Here is a 20,320-nt window from a genome sequence, read left to right as displayed (position 1 = left end):
GCAAAACTCAGAACACATCTCTTAGTTTAAATTCATCTAATTCAATCTATTTAACCTAAGTAGAACTGCCTCCTATCTGTCACCTGTCATTTCTAGTAAAATTTGTCATTTTGAAAAAGTGTGCGTTTAAAATTTACAAAACCAAAAACGACCTTTACTAAATTACTCATATCTCCGCAACCGTTTGGGCTAGAGACTTGCAATAACTTTCATTTGGAAGCTGAGATCCCAGGCTTTCCTAGGACCCCAAAACGGTAGAGATAGTCCTTGCGGTTCCTTTGTAATAGCGCTCGGCGCATCCGCGAATTTTGCCGCGATTTGCAATTTCTTCACATGTAAAAAAACTGCTGCTGCCTGATTTCATTTGCCAGAAATTCGTTTAACCTGCTAACTATCCCTGCATCATTGCTAGTGTGAGCCTGGACTAATATTAACTAGATACCACTCATCCTGAACCTCTAAAAGGGAATTAAGAGCGTTTCCAGCATATTTCTCATTCATTGCTAGCACCTATCAAAGCATTTGCCTGTGTTTTCAAACTTCTGTTTAAGCTTGCAGGATTGAACTGAATTACAGTTGATTGCATTTCTGAGAACTGTGTGTTTTCCTTCCATTTCCTTGCCTTGCATCAAGGGGGGGAGGGGAGTAGCCAGAGAAAAGTGATTACATTGTTTGGTTGAAATCATATTGCGTATTTTCTGTACTGCATTCATTGAATATTGCATCCACCTGAGCCTACATAAAGCATCCTCTACCACATTATACTTTTGTTCCTATTTACCAGTTTGCTACCTTATCCATTTCATGTCAACTCATTAGTGATTAAAGAAGTGTGCTAGTGCCAGATTCTCCGTTGTTAATATTTACCATATCAGATTAAGTGTGATATTCAATTATTAATTTATTAAAAAGTGTGATATATATTTTAATTTATCAAATAAACCTTTTAAACTTGCAAAACAGAATTACTTCTTGGCTCAGTGGGGTCAGGGGGATTCCAAGAGAGGGGTGTTATACAAGGGTAGTCATCCAGAACGCATGAACTGGACCTAAAGATATATCAATAAGGGTTTTCATTCAGTATTCTAGACTAGGCGTTAACTTGGCTGTAGTGCTGAATTGAATCCTCTTACAATCCACTGGCAATAAAAAGCGCAGGACCCTAGTTCGCATTTCTTAGAATTTGAGGTGGCACTCAGAGTTGTCTCGGGCGTGACTGTACATTTCATAGGAGATGTGCTAATCCCCAAACCCTCTTCCTTTGTCCCAGTAATCTGTTTTAGGGCCTCTAGCAAGTTGTTTTCTGAAACAAAGCTTACCTGAACATCCTGTAAAATTGGTAACTTTTCAGTAGCAGTACAGTGCAGTATATAGCATTCCTGTTGCGCACAGCATCTAGATCCAAAAATTGCTTACTCTACCCCAGAAATTAGAATTCACCCAGTCAAACAGAGGGATCTATAAAGAGCATGGCAAGTAGTTAACATAAGCTACTTCCCCCAAGTTCTCTTGGTGCACTCTGCTGCCCTCTTTTAACAGAAGAATGCAACTGCAGGTCTTGCTTCTCAGCAAGGTACCTACATATAGAATCCTTGGTGCACTCTTGCTAAATCTGCTGGAATGTGTCTTCTATTGTGCCCAAGGTGGTTGTGTATTTGGGGACTCAGGGAAGCAAGGGAGCAGTCTAATGCACTGCAGTGCTAAGAGAGGCATGCCTTTTTCAGAAAAAAGTTCAGGTTTTCTGCCAATCAGAAAAAAATAGCAATGCAATCAGGCCAAAGGCAGAACACACATGCCAGTGAGTCTCTGTGGCACAATTGGTTAGCGCGTTCGGCTGTTAACCGAAAAGACGCTGCTGTTTTTGGCACAAAGACACAGAGTGTTCCACTCAGTAAACCTGAGTCATTTCTCCCGTGTTCTCTGGGTTCAGCCTACTGTCCCCTTTTAACACAAGTGCGCAACTGTGGCTTTCTCCTCATAGCAAGTTATGCCTACACAGAGGACATTTGGTGCACTGTTGATGGGCTCTGTCCTCTACTAAATCCCCTGTGTTTGTGGATTAGGGGAGGTAGGGAAGTGCTTGATACCCTGATTTGCTGTGGGAAATAGAGCTATTTTAGAAATATTGTCAGGTTGCCTGGGAAGCATAAGCAAACAGCACACCAATCAGGCCCCAGTGTAAGCACTGCATGAGTCTCTGTGGCGCAATCGGTTAGCGCGTTCGGCTGTTAACCGAAAGGTTGGTGGTTCAAGCCCACCCAGGGACGATGCATTTTGGCTCAAAAATTCAGCATGACCAACTATGAACTTCTGTTTACCTCTCGCAGGTCTCGTCTGCTGACGTCCAAAAAATCCAATAAACTGTAAGCAATTCTTCTCGCTTGCTTTAGTTTTTCAAAACTTGCCATTCAATTCATAAACATCAAGACTTCATGGGAAGGGTTTGGCTGCAGCGTGTACTGATGCACAGAAGGAAGCTATCCTAGCCAGTCTACTTAAAGAAGCAATGAGGCTCTGCAGGTGCATGTACGTCGCCTACCTTTATTCTGTCATCAGACACACCAGGTGGATGCCACAAGGACCTCGTGGCGCAATGGTAGCGCATCTGACTCCAGATCAGAAGGTTGTGTGTTCAAATCACGTCGGGGTCATACTTACTTTTCCCACTCTGAAATACAAAATTGCTCTTCAGTATCTCGTTATTTCAACCTGACTGCATCTTTGTGCTCTGGGCCTAGTTGTTCTGGCGTTTCGAATGTAAGCTTTGCAGCAGGGAAGTATCATATTGACAGACACCCATGAAGGACGTGGTCAACCTTTAAAGCAGGCCAATCTCTATGTTTTACTGGATGCAGCAGAAGTATTTCCTCTTTACCATCTCTTCAAGTGGGCCTGACTGATGTGCTGTTTTGTGCACGCTACGTGGGCTTTGTAAAGCATACCTCTGCCATTTGCATGGCCTCCTAGCGCTGTCAATATTTTCGTGTAATCGCTGAATGCTGCACTGTCCTGGGAACTCTAGGTGTGACAAAAGGATATATGTTGTGGCCCCGAAAGGGGGTCGGCAGTCTAGTGGCAATGGGCATCACTTTGCAGTTTGGGTTTGTGAGTTCAGGTACCGGTCTGGTGTCGGAAACCTGTAAGCGCCCTCCCAATCAGCTGTCGGTCCTGGATTGTGAGGATTTCCCCTTATACTGGTCTCAGTAGACACATTTCCATTTTACTTTTTCACTCTCGCATTGCCTATTTCTCTCTCTCTCATAGATACATTATAGACAAGAGAGACATTGTCAGCGAGAGGGTTGCACAGCACCTTCCCCCATTTCCCTAAGTGCATTGCATGGGGCTCTGGGAGGCGTGCACATTTGTCTGAAACACAAAGATCCACTGGCAATAAAAGGCGTAGGACCCCAGTTCGCATTTCTTAGAATTTGAGGAGGCACTCAGAGTTGTCTCGGGCGTGACTGTACCTTTCATAGGAGATGTGCTAATCCCCAAACCCTCTTCCTTTGTCGCAGTAATCTGTCCTAGGGCCTCTAGCAAGTTGTTTTCTGAAACAAAGCTTACCTGAACATCCTGTAAAATTGGTAACTTTTCAGTAGCAGTACAGTGCAGTATATAGCATTCCTGTTGCGCACAGCATCTAGATCCAAAAATTGCTTACTCTACCCCAGAAATTAGAATTCACCCAGTCAAACAGAGGGATCTATAAAGATCATGGCAAGTAGTTAACATAAGCTACTTCCCCCAAGTTCTCTTGGTGCACTCTGCTGCCCTCTTTTAACAGAAGAATGCAACTGCAGGTCTTGCTTCTCAGCAAGGTACCTACATATAGAAACCTTGGTGCACTCTTGCTAAATCTGCTGGAATGTGTCTTCTATTGTGCCCAAGGTGGTTGTGTATTTGGGGACTCAGGGAAGCAAGGGAGCAGTCTAATGCACTGCAGTGCTAAGAGAGGCATGCCTTTTTCAGAAAAAAGTTCAGGTTTTCTGCCAATCAGAAAAAAATAGCAATGCAATCAGGCCAAAGGCAGAGCACACATGCCAGTGAGTCTCTGTGGCGCAATTGGTTAGCGCGTTCGGCTGTTAACCGAAAAGACGCTGCTGTTTTTGGCACAAAGACACAGAGTGTTCCACTCAGTAAACCTGAGTCATTTCTCCCGTGTTCTCTGGGTTCAGCCTACTGTCCCCTTTTAACACAAGTGCGCAACTGTGGCTTTCTCCTCATAGCAAGTTATGCCTACACAGAGGACATTTGGTGCACTGTTGATGGGCTCTGTCCTCTACTAAATCCCCTGTGTTTGTGCATTAGGGGAGGTAGGGAAGTGCTTGATACCCTGATTTGCTGTGGGAAATAGAGCTATTTTAGAAATATTTTCAGGTTGCCTGGGAAGCATAAGCAAACAGCATACCAATCAGGCCCCAGTGTAAGCACTGCATGAGTCTCTGTGGCGCAATCGGTTAGCGCGTTCGGCTGTTAACCGAAAGGTTGGTGGTTCAAGCCCACCCAGGGACGATGCGTTTTGGCTCAAAAATTCAGCATGACCAACTATGAACTTCTGTTTACCTCTCGCAGGTCTCGTCTGCTGACGTCCAAAAAATCCAATAAACTGCAAGCAATTCTTCTCGCTTGCTTTAGTTTTTCAAAACTTGCCATTCAATTCATAAACATCAAGACTTCATGGGAAGGGTTTGGCTGCAGCGTGTACTGATGCACAGAAGGAAGCTATCCTAGCCAGTCTACCTAAAGAAGCAATGAGGCTCTGCAGGTGCATGTACGTCTCCTACCTTTATTCTGTCATCAGACACACCAGGTGGATTGCCACAAGGACCTCGTGGCGCAATGGTAGCGCGTCTGACTCCAGATCAGAAGGTTGTGTGTTCAAATCACGTCGGGGTCATACTTCCTTTTCCCACTCTGAAATACAAAATTGCTCTTCAGTATCTCGTTATTTCAACCTGACTGCATCTTTGTGCTCTGGGCCTAGTTGTTCTGGCGTTTCGAATGTAAACTTTGCAGCAGGGAAGTATCATATTGATAGACACCCATGAAGGACATGGTCAACCTTTAAAGCAGGCCAATCTCTATGTTTTACTGGATGCAGCAGAAGTATTTCCTCTTTACCATCTGTTCAAGTGGGCCTGACTGATGTGCTGTTTTGTGCACGCTACGTGGGCTTTGTAAAGCATACCTCTGCCATTTGCATGGCCTCCTAGCGCTGTCAATATTTTCGTGTAATCGCTGAATGCTGCACTGTCCTGGGAACTCTAGGTTTGACTAAAGGATATATGCTGGGGCCCCGAAAGGCGGTCGGCAGTCTAGTGGCAATGCCCATCACTTTGCAGTTTGGTTTGTGAGTTCAGGTACCGGTCTGGTGTCAGAAAACTGTAAGCGCCCTCCAATCAACTGTCGGTCCTGGATTGTGAGGATTGCCCCTTATACTGGTCTCAGTAGACACATTTCCATTTTACTTTTTCACTCTCGCATTGCCTATTTCTCTCTCTCCCATAGATACATTATAGACAAGAGAGACATTGTCAGCGAGAGGGCTTCACAGCACCTTCCCCCCTTTCCCTAAGTGCATTGCAAGGGGCTCTGGGAGGCGTGCACATTTGTCTGAAACACAAAGATCCACTGGCAATAAAAAGCGTAGGTTCCTAGTTTGCATTTCTTAGAATTTGAGGTGGCACTCAGAGTTGTCTCGGGCGTGACTGTACCTTTCATAGGAGATGTGCTAATCCCCAAACCCTCTTCCTTTGTCCCAGTAATCTGTGTTAGGGCCTCTAGCAAGTTGTTTTCTGAAACAAAGTTTACCTGAACATCCTGTAAAATTGGTAACTTTTCAGTAGCCGTACAGTGCAGTATATAGCATTCCTGTTGCGCACAGCATCTAGATCCAAAAATTACTTACTCTACCCCAGAAATTAGAATTCACCCAGTCAAACAGAGGGATCTATAAAGATCATGGCAAGTAGTTAACATAAGCTACTTCCCCCAAGTTCTCTTGGTGCACTCTGCTGCCCTCTTTTAACAGAAGAATGCAACTGCAGGTCTTGCTTCTCAGCAAGGTACCTACATATAGAAACCTTGGTGCACTCTTGCTAAATCTGCTGGAATGTGTCTTCTATTGTGCCCAAGGTGGTTGTGTATTTGGGGACTCAGGGAAGCAAGGGAGCTGTGTAATGCACTGCAGTGCTAAGAGAGGCATGCCTTTTTCTGAAAAAAGTTCAGGTTTTCTGCCAATCAGAAAAAAATAGCAATGCAATCAGGCCAAAGGCAGAACACACATGCCAGTGAGTCTCTCTGGCGCAATTGGTTAGCGCGTTCGGCTGTTAACCGAAAAGACGCTGCTGTTTTTGGCACAAAGACACAGAGTGTTCCACTCAGTAAACCTGAGTCATTTCTCCCGTGTTCTCTGGGTTCAGCCTACTGTCCCCTTTAAACACAAGTGCGCAACTGTGGCTTTCTCCTCATAGCAAGTTATGCCTACACAGAGGACATTTGGTGCACTGTTGAAGGGCTCTGTCCTCTACTAAATCCCCTGTGTTTGTGGATTAGGGGAGGTAGGGAAGTGCTTGATACCCTGATTTGCTGTGGGAAATAGAGCTATTTTAGAAATATTTTCAGGTTGCCTGGGAAGCATAAGCAAACAGCACACCAATCAGGCCCCAGTGTAAGCACTGCATGAGTCTCTGTGGCGCAATCGGTTAGCGCATTCGGCTGTTAACCGAAAGGTTGGTGCTTCAAGCCCACCCAGGGACGATGCATTTTGGCTCAAAAATTCAGCGTGACCAACTATGAACTTCTGTTTACCTCTCGCAGGTCTCGTCTGCTGACGTCCAAAAAATCCAATAAACTGCAAGCAATTCTTCTCGCTTGCTTTAGTTTTTCAAAACTTGCCATTCAATTCATAAACATCAAGACTTCATGGGAAGGGTTTGGCTGCAGCGTGTACTGATGCACAGAAGGAAGCTATCCTAGCCAGTCTACTTAAAGAAGCAATGAGGCTCTGCAGGTGCATGTACGTCTCCTACCTTTATTCTGTCATCAGACACACCAGGTGGATTGCCGCAAGGACCTCGTGGCGCAATGGTAGCGCGTCTGACTCCTGATCAGAAGGTTGCGTGTTCAAATCACGTCGGGGTCATACTTGCTTTTCCCACTCTGAAATACAAAATTGCTCTTCAGTATCTCGTTATTTCAACCTGACTGCATCTTTGTGCGCTGGGCCTAGTTGTTCTGGCGTTTCGAATGTAAGCTTTGCAGCAGGGAAGTATCATATTGACAGACACCCATGAAGGACATGGTCAACCTTTAAAGCAGGCCAATCTCTATGTTTTACTGGATGCAGCAGAAGTATTTCCTCTTTACCATCTCTTCAAGTGGGCCTGACTGATGTGCTGTTTTGTGCACGCTACGTGGGCTTTGTAAAGCATACCTCTGCCATTTGCATGGCCTCCTAGCGCTGTCAATATTTTCGTGTAATCGCTGAATGCTGCACTGTCCTGGGAACTCTAGGTGTGACTAAAGGATATATGCTGGGGACCCGAAAGGCGGTCGGCAGTCTAGTGGCAATGCCCATCACTTTGCAGTTTGGTTTGTGAGTTCAGGTACCGGTCTGGTGTCAGAAAACTGTAAGCGCCCTCCAATCAACTGTCGGTCCTGGATTGTGAGGATTGCCCCTTATACTGGTCTCAGTAGACACATTTCCATTTTACTTTTTCACTCTCGCATTGCCTATTTCTCTCTCTCTCATAGATACATTATAGACAAGAGAGACATTGTCAGCGAGAGGGCTTCACAGCACCTTCCCATGTTTCCCTAAGTGCATTGCAAGGGGCTCTGGGAGGCGTGCACATTTGTCTGAAACACAAAGATCCACTGGCAATAAAAAGCGCAGGACCCTAGTTCGCATTTCTTAGAATTTGAGGTGGCACTCAGAGTTGTCTCGGGTGTGACTGTACATTTCATAGGAGATGTGCTAATCCCCAAACCCTCTTCCTTTGTCCCAGTAATCTGTTTTAGGGCCTCTAGCAAGTTGTTTTCTGAAACAAAGCTTACCTGAACATCCTGTAAAATTGGTAACTTTTCAGTAGCAGTACAGTGCAGTATATAGCATTCCTGTTGCGCACAGCATCTAGATCCAAAAATTGCTTACTCTACCCCAGAAATTAGAATTCACCCAGTCAAACAGAGGGATCTATAAAGAGCATGGCAAGTAGTTAACATAAGCTACTTCCCCCAAGTTCTCTTGGTGCACTCTGCTGCCCTCTTTTAACAGAAGAATGCAACTGCAGGTCTTGCTTCTCAGCAAGGTACCTACATATAGAAACCTTGGTGCACTCTTGCTAAATCTGCTGGAATGTGTCTTCTATTGTGCCCAAGGTGGTTGTGTATTTGGGGACTCAGGGAAGCAAGGGAGCTGTGTAATGCACTGCAGTGCTCAGAGAGGCATGCCTTTTTCAGAAAAAAGTTCAGGTTTTCTGCCAATCAGAAAAAAATAGCAATGCAATCAGGCCAAAGGCAGAACACACATGCCAGTGAGTCTCTGTGGCGCAATTGGTTAGCGCGTTCGACTGTTAACCGAAAAGACGCTGCTATTTTTGGCACAAAGACACAGAGTGTTCCACTCAGTAAACCTGAGTCATTTCTCCCGTGTTCTCTGGGTTCAGCCTACTGTCCCCTTCTAACACAAGTGCGCAACTGTGGCTTTCTCCTCATAGCAAGTTATGCCTACACAGAGGACATTTGGTGCACTGTTGATGGGCTCTGTCCTCTACTAAATCCCCTGTGTTTGTGGACTAGGGGAGGTAGGGAAGTGCTTGATACCCTGATTTGCTGTGGGAAATAGAGCTATTTTAGAAATATTTTCAGGTTGCCTGGGAAGCATAATCAAACAGCACACCAATCAGGCCCCAGTGTAAGCACTGCATGAGTCTCTGTGGCGCAATCGGTTAGCGCGTTCGGCTGTTAACCGAAAGGTTGGTGGTTCAAGCCCATCCAGCGACGATGCATTTTGGCTCAAAAATTCAGCATGACCAACTATGAACTTCTGTTTACCTCTCGCAGGTCTCGTCTGCTGACGTCCAAAAATCCAATAAACTGCAAGCAATTCTTCTCGCTTGCTTTAGTTTTTCAAAACTTGCCATTCAATTCATAAACATCAAGACTTCATGGGAAGGGTTTGGCTGCAGAGTGTACTGATGCACAGAAGGAAGCTATCCTAGCCAGTCTACTTAAAGAAGCAATGAGGCTCTGCAGGTGCATGTACGTCTCCTACATTTATTCTGTCATCAGACACACCAGGTGGATTGCCACAAGGACCTCGTGGCGCAATGGTAGCGCGTCTGACTCCAGATCAGAAGGTTGTGTGTTCAAATCACGTCGGGGTCATACTTCCTTTTCCCACTCTGAAATACAAAATTGCTCTTCAGTATCTCGTTATTTCAACCTGACTGTATCTTTGTGCTCTGGGACTAGTTGTTCTGGCGTTTCGAATGTAAGCTTTGCAGCAGGGAAGTATCATATTGACAGACACCCATGAAGGACATGTTCAACCTTTAAAGCAGGCCAATCTCTATGTTTTACTGGATGCAGCAGAAGTATTTCCTCTTTACCATCTCTTCAAGTGGGCCTGACTGATGTGCTGTTTTGTGCACGCTACGTGGGCTTTGTAAAGCATACCTCTGCCATTTGCATGGCCTCCTAGCGCTGTCAATATTTTCGTGTAATCGCTGAATGCTGCACTGTCCTGGGAACTCTAGGTGTGACTAAAGGATATATGCTGGGGCCCCGAAAGGGGTTCGGCAGTCTAGTGGCAATGGGCATCACTTTGCAGTTTGGGTTTGTGAGTTCAGGTACCGGTCTGGTGTCGGAAACCTGTAAGCGCCCTCCCAATCAACTGTCGGTCCAGGATTGTGAGGATTTCCCCTTATACTGGTCTCAGTAGACACATTTCCATTTTACTTTTTGACTCTCGCATTGCCTATTTCTCTCTCTCTCATAGATACATTATAGACAAGAGAGACATTCTCAGCGAGAGGGTTGCACAGCACCTTCCCCCATTTCCCTAAGTGCATTGCATGGGGCTCTGGGAGGCGTGCACATTTGTCTGAAACACAAAGATCCACTGGCAATAAAAGGCGTAGGACCCCAGTTCGCATTTCTTAGAATTTGAGGAGGCACTCAGAGTTGTCTCGGGCATGACTGTACCTTTCATAGGAGATGTGCTAATCCCCAAACCCTCTTCCTTTGTCCCAGTAATCTGTCCTAGGGCCTCTAGCAAGTTGTTTTCTGAAACAAAGCTTACCTGAACAATCTGTAAAATTGGTAACTTTTCAGTAGCAGTACAGTGCAGTATATAGCATTCCTGTTGCGCACAGCATCTAGATCCAAAAATTGCTTACTCTACCCCAGAAATTAGAATTCACCCAGTCAAACAGAGGGATCTATAAAGATCATGGCAAGTAGTTAACATAAGCTACTTCCCCCAAGTTCTCTTGGTGCACTCTGCTGCCCTCTTTTAACAGAAGAATGCAACTGCAGGTCTTGCTTCTCAGCAAGGTATCTACATATAGAAACCTTGGTGCACTCTTGCTAAATCTGCTGGAATGTGTCTTCTATTGTGCCCAAGGTGGTTGTGTATTTGGGGACTCAGGGAAGCAAGGGAGCAGTCTAATGCACTGCAGTGCTAAGAGAGGCATGCCTTTTTCAGAAAAAAGTTCAGGTTTTCTGCCAATCAGAAAAAAATAGCAATGCAATCAGGCCAAAGGCAGAACACACATGCCAGTGAGTCTCTGTGGCACAATTGGTTAGCGCGTTCGGCTGTTAACCGAAAAGACGCTGCTGTTTTTGGCACAAAGACACAGAGTGTTCCACTCAGTAAACCTGAGTCATTTCTCCCGTGTTCTCTGGGTTCAGCCTACTGTCCCCTTTTAACACAAGTGCGCAACTGTGGCTTCCTCCTCATAGCAAGTTATGCCTACACAGAGGGCATTTGGTGCACTGTTGATGGGCTCTGTCCTCCATTAAATCCCCTGTGTTTGTGGATTAGGGGAGGTAGGGAAGTGCTTGATACCCTGATTTGCTGTGGGAAATAGAGCTATTTTAGAAATATTTTCAGGTTGCCTGGGAAGCATAAGCAAACAGCACACCAATCAGGCCCCAGTGTAAGCACTCCATGAGTCTCTGTGGCGCAATCGGTTAGCGCGTTCGGCTGTTAACCGAAAGGTTGGTGGTTCAAGCCCACCCAGGGACGGTGCATTTTGGCTCAAAAATTCAGCGTGACCAACTATGGACTTCTGTTTACCTCTCGCAGGTCTCGTCTGCTGACGTCCAAAAAATCCAATAAACTGCAAGCAATTCTTCTCGCTTGCTTTAGTTTTTCAAAACTTGCCATTCAATTCATAAACATCAAGACTTCATGGGAAGGGTTTGGCTGCAGCGTGTACTGATGCACAGAAGGAAGCTATCCTAGCCAGTCTACCATAAGAAGCAATGAGGCTCTGCAGGTGCATGTACGTCTCCTACCTTTATTCTGTCATCAGACACACCATGTGGATTGCCACAAGGACCTCCTGGCGCAATGGTAGCGCGTCTGACTCCAGATCAGAAGGTTTCGTGTTCAAATCACGTCGGGGGCATATTTGCTTTTCCCACTCTGAAATATAAAATTGCTCTTCAGTAATTCGTTATTTCAACCTGACTGCATCTTTGTGCTCTGGGCCTAGTTGTTCTGGCGTTTCGAATGTAAACTTTGCAGCAGGGAAGTATCATATTGACAGACACCCATGAAGGACATGGTCAACCTTTAAAGCAGGCCAATCTCTATGTTTTACTGGATGCAGCAGAAGTATTTCCTCTTTACCATCTCTTCAAGTGGGCCTGACTGATGTGCTGTTTTGTGCACGCTACGTGGGCTTTGTAAAGCATACCTCTGCCATTTGCATGGCCTCCTAGTGCTGTCAATATTTTCGTGTAATCGCTGAATGCTGCACTGTCCTGGGAACTCTAGGTGTGACTAAAGGATATATGCTGGGGCCCCGAAAGGGGGTCGGCAGTCTAGTGGCAATGCCCATCACTTTGCAGTTTGGGTTTGTGAGTTCAGGTACCGGTCTGGTGTCGGAAACCTGTAAGCGCCCTCCCAATCAACTGTCGGTCCTGGATTGTGAGGATTTCCCCTTATACTGGTCTCAGTAGACACATTTCCATTTTACTTTTTCACTCTCGCATTGCCTATTTCTCTCTCTCTCATAGATACATTATAGACAAGAGAGACATTGTCAGCGAGAGGGCTTCACAGCACCTTCCCCCATTTCCCTAAGTGCATTGCATGGGGCTCTGGGAGGCGTGCACATTTGTCTGAAACACAAAGATCCACTGGCAATAAAAAGCGTAGGACCCCAGTTCGCATTTCTTAGAATTTGAGGAGGCACTCAGAGTTGTCTTGGGCGTGACTGTACCTTTCATAGGAGATGTGCTAATCCCCAAACCCTCTTCCTTTGTCCCAGTAATCTGTTTTAGTGCCTCTAGCAAGTTGTTTTCTGAAACAAAGCTTACCTGAACATCCTGTAAAATTGGTAACTTTTCAGTAGCAGTACAGTGCAGTATATAGCATTCCTGTTGCGCACAGCATCTAGATCCAAAAATTGCTTACTCTACCCCAGAAATTAGAATTCACCCAGTCAAACAGAGGGATCTATAAAGAGCATGGCAAGTAGTTAACATAAGCTACTTCCCCCAAGTTCTCTTGGTGCACTCTGCTGCCCTCTTTTAACAGAAGAATGCAACTGCAGGTCTTGCTTCTCAGCAAGGTACCTACATATAGAAACCTTGGTGCACTCTTGCTAAATCTGCTGGAATGTGTCTTCTATTGTGCCCAAGGTGGTTGTGTATTTGGGGACTCAGGGAAGCAAGGGAGCAGTCTAATGCACTGCAGTGCTAAGAGAGGCATGCCTTTTTCAGAAAAAAGTTCAGGTTTTCTGCCAATCAGAAAAAAATAGCAATGCAATCAGGCCAAAGGCAGAACACACATGCCAGTGAGTCTCTGTGGCACAATTGGTTAGCGCGTTCGGCTGTTAACCGAAAAGACGCTGCTGTTTTTGGCACAAAGACACAGAGTGTTCCACTCAGTAAACCTGAGTTATTTCTCCCGTGTTCTCTGGGTTCAGCCTACTGTCCCCTTTTAACACAAGTGCGCAACTGTGGCTTTCTCCTCATAGCAAGTTATGCCTACACAGAAGACATTTGGTGCACTGTTGATGGGCTCTGTCCTCTACTAAATCCCCTGTGTTTGTGGATTAGGGGAGGTAGGGAAGTGCTTGGTACCCTGATTTGCTGTGGGAAATAGAGCTATTTTAGAAATATTTTCAGGTTGCCTGGGAAGCATAAGCAAACAGCACACCAATCAGGCCCCAGTGAAAGCACTGCATGAGTCTCTGTGGCGCAATTGGTTAGCGCGTTCGGCTGTTAACCGAAAGGATGGTGGTTCAAGCCCACCCAGGGACGATGCATTTTGGCTCAAAAATTCAGCATGACCAACTATGAACTTCTGTTTACCTCTCGCAGGTCTCGTCTGCTGACGTCCAAAAAATCCAATAAACTGCAAGCAATTCTTCTCGCTTGCTTTAGTTTTTCAAAACTTGCCATTCAATTCATAAACATCAAGACTTCATGGGAAGGGTTTGGCTGCAGCGTGTACTGATGCACAGAAGGAAGCTATCCTAGCCAGTCTACTTAAAGAAGCAATGAGGCTCTGCAGGTCCATGTACGTCTCCTACCTTTATTCTGTCATCAGACACACCAGGTGGACTGCCACAAGGACCTCGTGGCGCAATGGTAGCAGACTCCAGATCAGAAGGTTGCGTGTTCAAATCACGTCGGGGTCATACTTCCTTTTCCCACTCTGAAATACAAAATTGCTCCTCAGTATCTCGTTATTTCAACCTGACTGCATCTTTGTGCTCTGGGCCTAGTTGTTCTGGCGTTTCGAATGTAAGCTTTGCAGCAGGGAAGTATCATATTGACAGACACCCATGAAGGACATGGTCAACCTTTAAAGCAGGCCAATCTCTATGTTTTACTGGATGCAGCAGAAGTATTTCCTCTTTACCATCTCTTCAAGTGGGCCTGACTGATGTGCTGTTTTGTGCACGCTACGTGGGCTTTGTAAAGCATACCTCTGCCATTTGCATGGCCTCCTAGCGCTGTCAATATTTTCGTGTAATCGCTGAATGCTGCACTGTCCTGGGAACTCTAGGTGTGACTAAAGGATATATGCTGGGGCCCCGAAAGGGGGTCGGCAGTCTAGTGGCAATGCCCATCACTTTGCAGTTTGGGTTTGTGAGTTCAGGTACCGGTCTGGTGTCGGAAACCTGTAAGCGCCCTCCCAATCAACTGTCGGTCCTGGATTGTGAGGATTTCCCCTTATACTGGTCTCAGTAGACACATTTCCATTTTACTTTTTCACTCTCGCATTGCCTATTTCTCTCTCTCTCATAGATACATTATAGACAAGAGAGACATTGTCAGCGAGAGGGCTTCACAGCACCTTCCCCCATTTCCCTAAGTACATTGCAAGGGGCTCTGGGAGGCGTGCACATTTGTCTGAAACACAAAGATCCACTGGCAATAAAAAGCGTAGGTCCCTAGTTTGCATTTCTTAGAATTTGAGGTGACACTCAGAGTTGTCTCGGGCGTGACTGTACCTTTCATAGGAGATGTGCTAATCCCCAAACCCTCTTCCTTTGTCCCAGTAATCTGTTTTAGTGCCTCTAGCAAGTTGTTTTCTGAAACAAAGCTTACCTGAACATCCTGTAAAATTGGTAACTTTTCAGTAGCAGTACAGTGCAGTATATAGCATTCCTGTTGCGCACAGCATCTAGATCCAAAAATTGCTTACTCTACCCCAGAAATTAGAATTCACCCAGTCAAACAGAGGGATCTATAAAGATCATGGCAAGTAGTTAACATAAGCTACTTCCCCCAAGTTCTCTTGGTGCACTCTGCTGCCCTCTTTTAACAGAAGAATGCAACTGCAGGTCTTGCTTCTCAGCAAGGTACCTACATATAGAAACCTTGGTGCACTCTTGCTAAATCTGCTGGAATGTGTCTTCTATTGTGCCCAAGGTGGTTGTGTATTTGGGGACTCAGGGAAGCAAGGGAGCAGTCTAATGCACTGCAGTGCTAAGAGAGGCATGCCTTTTTCAGAAAAAAGTTCAGGTTTTCTGCCAATCAGAAAAAAATAGCAATGCAATCAGGCCAAAGGCAGAACACACATGCCAGTGAGTCTCTGTGGCGCAATTGGTTAGCGCGTTCGGCTGTTAACCGAAAAGACGCTGCTGTTTTTGGCACAAAGACACAGAGTGTTCCACTCAGTAAACCTGAGTCATTTCTCCCGTGTTCTCTGGGTTCAGCCTACTGTCCCCTTTTAACACAAGTGCGCAACTGTGGCTTTCTCCTCATAGCAAGTTATGCCTACACAGAGGACATTTGGTGCACTGTTGATGGGCTCTGTCCTCTACTAAATCCCCTGTGTTTGTGGATTAGGGGAGGTAGGGAAGTGCTTGATACCCTGATTTGCTGTGGGAAAAAGAGCTATTTTAGAAATATTTTCAGGTTGCCTGGGAAGCATAAGCAAACAGCACACCAATCAGGCCCCTGTGTAAGAACTGCATGAGTCTCTGTGGCGCAATCGGTTAGCGCGTTCGGCTGTTAACCGAAAGGTTGGTGGTTCAAGCCCACCCAGGGACGATGCATTTTGGCTCAAAAATTCAGCATGACCAACTATGAACTTCTGTTTACCTCTCGCAGGTCTCGTCTGCTGACGTCCAAAAAATCCAATAAACTGTAAGCAATTCTTCTCGCTTGCTTTAGTTTTTCAAAACTTGCCATTCAATTCATAAACATCAAGACTTCATGGGAAGGGTTTGGCTGCAGCGTGTACTGATGCACAGAAGGAAGCTATCCTAGCCAGTCTACTTAAAGAAGCAATGAGGCTCTACCTTTATTCTGTCATCAGACACACCAGGTGGAATGCCACAAGGACCTCGTGGCGCAATGGTAGCGCGTCTGACTCCAGATCAGAAGGTTGTGTGTTCAAATCACAACGGGGTCATACTTGCTTTTCCCACTCTGAAATACAAAATTGCTCTTCAGTATCTCGTTATTTCAACCTGACTGCATCTTTGTGCTCTGGGCCTGGTTGTTCTGGCGTTTCGAATGTAAACTTTGCAGCAGGGAAGGAAGTATCATATTGACAGACACCCATGAAGGACATGGTCAACCTTTAAAGCAGGCCAATCTCTATGTTTTACAGGATGCAGCAGAAGTATTTCCTCTTTACCATCTCTTCAAGTGGGCCTGACTGATGTGCTGTTTTGTGCACGCTACGTGGGCTTTGTAAAGCATACCTCTGCCATTTGCATGGCCTCCTAGCGCTGTCAATATTTTCGTGTAATCGCTGAATGCTGCACTGTCCTGGGAACTCTAGGTGTGACTAAAGGATATATTTTGGGGCCCCGAAAGGGGGTCGGCAGTCTAGTGGCAATGGGCATCACTTTTCAGTTTGGGTTTGTGAGTTCAGGTACCGGTCTGGTGTCGGAAACCTGTAAGCGCCCTCCCAATCAACTGTCGGTCCTGGATTGTGAGGATTTCCCCTTATACTGGTCTCAGTAGACACATTTCCATTTTACTTTTTCACTCTCGCATTGCCTATTTCTCTCTCTCTCATAGTTACATTATAGACAAGAGAGACATTGTCAGCGAGAGGGCTTCACAGCACCTTCCCCCCTTTCCCTAAGTGCATTGCAAGGGGCTCTGGGAGGCGTGCACATTTGTCTGAACACAAAGATCCACTGGCAATAAAAAGCGTAGGTCCCTAGTTTGCATTTCTTAGAATTTGAGGTGACACTCAGAGTTGTCTCGGGCGTGACTGTACCTTTCATAGGAGATGTGCTAATCCCCAAACCCTCTTCCTTTGTCCCAGTAATCTGTCTTAGTGCCTCTAGCAAGTTGTTTTCTGAAACAAAGCTTACCTGAACATCCTGTAAAATTGGTAACTTTTCAGTAGCAGTACAGTGCAGTATATAGCATTCCTGTTGCGCACAGCATCTAGATCCAAAAATTGCTTACTCTACCCCAGAAATTAGAATTCACCCAGTCAAACAGAGGGATCTATAAAGAGCATGGCAAGTAGTTAACATAAGCTACTTCCCCCAAGTTCTCTTGGTGAACTCTGCTGCCCTCTTTTAACAGAAGAATGCAACTGCAGGTCTTGCTTCTCAGCAAGGTACCTACATATAGAAACCTTGGTGCACTCTTGCTAAATCTGCTGGAATGAGTCTTCTATTGTGCCCAAGGTGGTTGTGTATTTGGGGACTCAGGGAAGCAAGGGAGCAGTGTAATGCACTGCAGTGCTAAGAGAGGCATGCCTTTTTCAGAAAAAAGTTCAGGTTTTCTGCCAATCAGAAAAAAATAGCAATGCAATCAGGCCAAAGGCAGAACACACATGCCAGTGAGTCTCTGTGGCACAATTGGTTAGCGCGTTCGGCTGTTAACCGAAAAGACGCTGCTGTTTTTGGCACAAAGACACAGAGTGTTCCACTGAGTAAACCTGAGTCATTTCTCCCGTGTTCTCTGGGTTCAGCCTACTGTCCCCTTTTAACACAAGTGCGCAACTGTGGCTTTCTCCTCATAGCAGGTTATGCCTATACAGAGGACATTTGGTGCACTGTTGATGGGCTCTGTCCTCTACTAAATCCCCTGTGTTTGTGGATTAGGGGAGGTAGGGAAGTGCTTGATACCCTGATTTGCTGTGGGAAAAAGAGCTATTTTAGAAATATTTTCAGGTTGCCTGGGAAGCATAAGCAAACAGCACACCAATCAGGCCCCTGTGTAAGAACTGCATGAGTCTCTGTGGCGCAATCGGTTAGCGCGTTCGGCTGTTAACCGAAAGATTGGTGGTTCAAGCCCACCCAGGGACGATGCATTTTGGCTCAAAAATTCAGCGTGACCAACTATGAACTTCTGTTTACCTCTCGCAGGTCTCGTCTGCTGACGTCCAAAAAATCCAATAAACTGCAAGCAATTCTTCTCGCTTGCTTTAGTTTTTCAAAACTTGCCATTCAATTCATAAACATCAAGACTTCATGGGAAGGGTTTGGCTGCAGCGTGTACTGATGCACAGAAGGAAGCTATCCTAGCCAGTCTACTTAAAGAAGCAATGAGGCTCTGCAGGTGCATGTACGTCTCCTACCTTTATTCTGTCATCAGACACACCAGGTGGATTGCCACAAGGACCTCGTGGTGCAATGGTAGCGCGTCTGACTCCAGATCAGAAGGTTTCGTGTTCAAATCACGTCGGGGGCATACTTCCTTTTCCCACTCTGAAATACAAAATTGCTCTTCAGTATCTCGTTATTTCAACCTGGCTGCATCTTTGTGCTCTGGGCCTAGTTGTTCTGGCGTTTCGAATGTAAGCTTTGCAGCAGGGAAGTATCATATTGACAGACACCCATGAAGGACATGGTCAACCTTTAAAGCAGGCCAATCTCTATGTTTTACTGAATGCAGCAGAAGTATTTCCTCTTTACCATCTCTTCAAGTGGGCCTGACTGATGTGCTGTTTTGTGCACGCTACGTGGGCTTTGTAAAGCATACCTCTGCCATTTGCATGGCCTCCTAGCGCTATCAATATGTTCGTGTAATCGCTGAATGCTGCACTGTCCTGGGAACTCTAGGTGTGACTAAAGGATATATGTTGGGGCCCCGAAAGGGTTCGGCAGTCTAGTGGCAATGGATCACTTTGCAGTTTGGGTTTGTGAGTTCAGGTACCGGTCTGGTGTCGGAAACCTGTAAGCGCCCTCCCAATCAACTGTCGGTCCAGGATTGTGAGGATTTCCCCTTATACTGGTCTCAGTAGACACATTTCCATTTTACTTTTTCACTCTCGCATTGCCTATTTCTCTCTCTCTCATAGATACATTATAGACAAGAGAGACATTGTCAGCGAGAGGGTTGCACAGCACCTTCCCCCATTTCCCTAAGTGCATTGCATGGGGCTCTGGGAGGCGTGCACATTTGTCTGAAACACAAAGATCCACTGGCATTAAAAGGCGTAGGACCCCAGTTCGCATTTCTTAGAATTTGAGGAGGCACTCAGAGTTGTCTCGGGCATGACTGTACCTTTCATAGGAGATGTGCTAATCCCCAAACCCTCTTCCTTGTCCCAGTAATCTGTCCTAGGGCCTCTAGCAAGTTGTTTTCTGAAACAAAGCTTACCTGAACAATCTGTAAAATTGGTAACTTTTCAGTAGCAGTACAGTGCAGTATATAGCATTCCTGTTGCGCACAGCATCTAGATCCAAAAATTGCTTACTCTACCCCAGAAATTAGAATTCACCCAGTCAAACAGAGGGATCTATAAAGATCATGGCAAGTAGTTAACATAAGCTACTTCCCCCAAGTTCTCTTGGTGCACTCTGCTGCCCTCTTTTAACAGAAGAATGCAACTGCAGGTCTTGCTTCTCAGCAAGGTACCTACATATAGAAACCTTGGTGCACTCTTGCTAAATCTGCTGGAATGTGTCTTCTATTGTGCCCAAGGTGGTTGTGTATTTGGGGACTCAGGGAAGCAAGGGAGCAGTCTAATGCACTGCAGTGCTAAGAGAGGCATGCCTTTTTCAGAAAAAAGTTCAGGTTTTCTGCCAATCAGAAAAAAATAGCAATGCAATCAGGCCAAAGGCAGAACACACATGCCAGTGAGTCTCTGTGGCACAATTGGTTAGCACGTTCGGCTGTTAACCGAAAAGACGCTGCTGTTTTTGGCACAAAGACACAGAGTGTTCCACTCAGTAAACCTGAGTCATTTCTCCCGTGTTCTCTGGGTTCAGCCTACTGTCCCCTTTTAACACAAGTGCGCAACTGTGGCTTCCTCCTCATAGCAAGTTATGCCTACACAGAGGGCATTTGGTGCACTGTTGATGGGCTCTGTCCTCCACTAAATCCCCTGTGTTTGTGGATTAGGGGAGGTAGGGAAGTGCTTGATACCCTGATTTGCTGTGGGAAATAGAGCTATTTTAGAAATATTTTCAGGTTGCCTGGGAAGCATAAGGAAACAGCACACCAATCAGGCCCCAGTGTAAGCACTGCATGAGTCTCTGTGGGGCAATCGGTTAGCGCGTTCGGCTGTTAACCGAAAGGTTGGTGGTTCAAGCCCACCCAGGGACGATGCATTTTGGCTCAAAAATTCAGCATGACCAACTATGAACTTCTGTTTACCTCTCGCAGGTCTCGTCTGCTGACGTCCAAAAAATCCAATAAA

General features: G+C 45.7%; 11 non-coding genes across 11 annotated transcripts; all 11 read left to right on the top strand.

Moving 5' to 3' along the window:
• Positions 1-2,193: 2,193 nt before the first annotated feature.
• On the top strand, positions 2,194-2,267 carry TRNAN-GUU (transfer RNA asparagine (anticodon GUU)). Its single transcript has one exon. It is a non-coding gene; the product is annotated as a tRNA-Asn (tRNA).
• Positions 2,268-2,579: 312 nt separating this feature from the next.
• TRNAW-CCA (transfer RNA tryptophan (anticodon CCA)) lies at positions 2,580-2,651 on the top strand. The gene has a single exon. It is a non-coding gene; the product is annotated as a tRNA-Trp (tRNA).
• A 1,790-nt stretch (positions 2,652-4,441) lies between these two features.
• Positions 4,442-4,515, top strand: TRNAN-GUU (transfer RNA asparagine (anticodon GUU)). The gene has a single exon. It is a non-coding gene; the product is annotated as a tRNA-Asn (tRNA).
• Positions 4,516-4,828: 313 nt separating this feature from the next.
• Positions 4,829-4,900, top strand: TRNAW-CCA (transfer RNA tryptophan (anticodon CCA)). Its single transcript has one exon. It is a non-coding gene; the product is annotated as a tRNA-Trp (tRNA).
• A 2,175-nt stretch (positions 4,901-7,075) lies between these two features.
• Positions 7,076-7,147, top strand: TRNAR-CCU (transfer RNA arginine (anticodon CCU)). Its single transcript has one exon. It is a non-coding gene; the product is annotated as a tRNA-Arg (tRNA).
• Positions 7,148-9,321: 2,174 nt separating this feature from the next.
• On the top strand, positions 9,322-9,393 carry TRNAW-CCA (transfer RNA tryptophan (anticodon CCA)). Its single transcript has one exon. It is a non-coding gene; the product is annotated as a tRNA-Trp (tRNA).
• A 1,790-nt stretch (positions 9,394-11,183) lies between these two features.
• On the top strand, positions 11,184-11,257 carry TRNAN-GUU (transfer RNA asparagine (anticodon GUU)). The gene has a single exon. It is a non-coding gene; the product is annotated as a tRNA-Asn (tRNA).
• A 2,175-nt stretch (positions 11,258-13,432) lies between these two features.
• Positions 13,433-13,506, top strand: TRNAN-GUU (transfer RNA asparagine (anticodon GUU)). The gene has a single exon. It is a non-coding gene; the product is annotated as a tRNA-Asn (tRNA).
• Positions 13,507-15,676: 2,170 nt separating this feature from the next.
• Positions 15,677-15,750, top strand: TRNAN-GUU (transfer RNA asparagine (anticodon GUU)). Its single transcript has one exon. It is a non-coding gene; the product is annotated as a tRNA-Asn (tRNA).
• Positions 15,751-16,042: 292 nt separating this feature from the next.
• Positions 16,043-16,114, top strand: TRNAW-CCA (transfer RNA tryptophan (anticodon CCA)). The gene has a single exon. It is a non-coding gene; the product is annotated as a tRNA-Trp (tRNA).
• Positions 16,115-17,907: 1,793 nt separating this feature from the next.
• TRNAN-GUU (transfer RNA asparagine (anticodon GUU)) lies at positions 17,908-17,981 on the top strand. Its single transcript has one exon. It is a non-coding gene; the product is annotated as a tRNA-Asn (tRNA).
• The last annotated feature ends 2,339 nt before the right edge of the window (positions 17,982-20,320 follow it).

The sequence above is a fragment of the Ambystoma mexicanum genome, chromosome 11, assembly GCF_040938575.1.
Source record: "Ambystoma mexicanum isolate Mex_15411 chromosome 11, UKY_AmexF1_1, whole genome shotgun sequence".
Taxonomy (NCBI): Eukaryota; Metazoa; Chordata; class Amphibia; order Caudata; family Ambystomatidae; genus Ambystoma; species Ambystoma mexicanum.
This window is presented reverse-complemented; position numbering and strand designations above follow the sequence as displayed.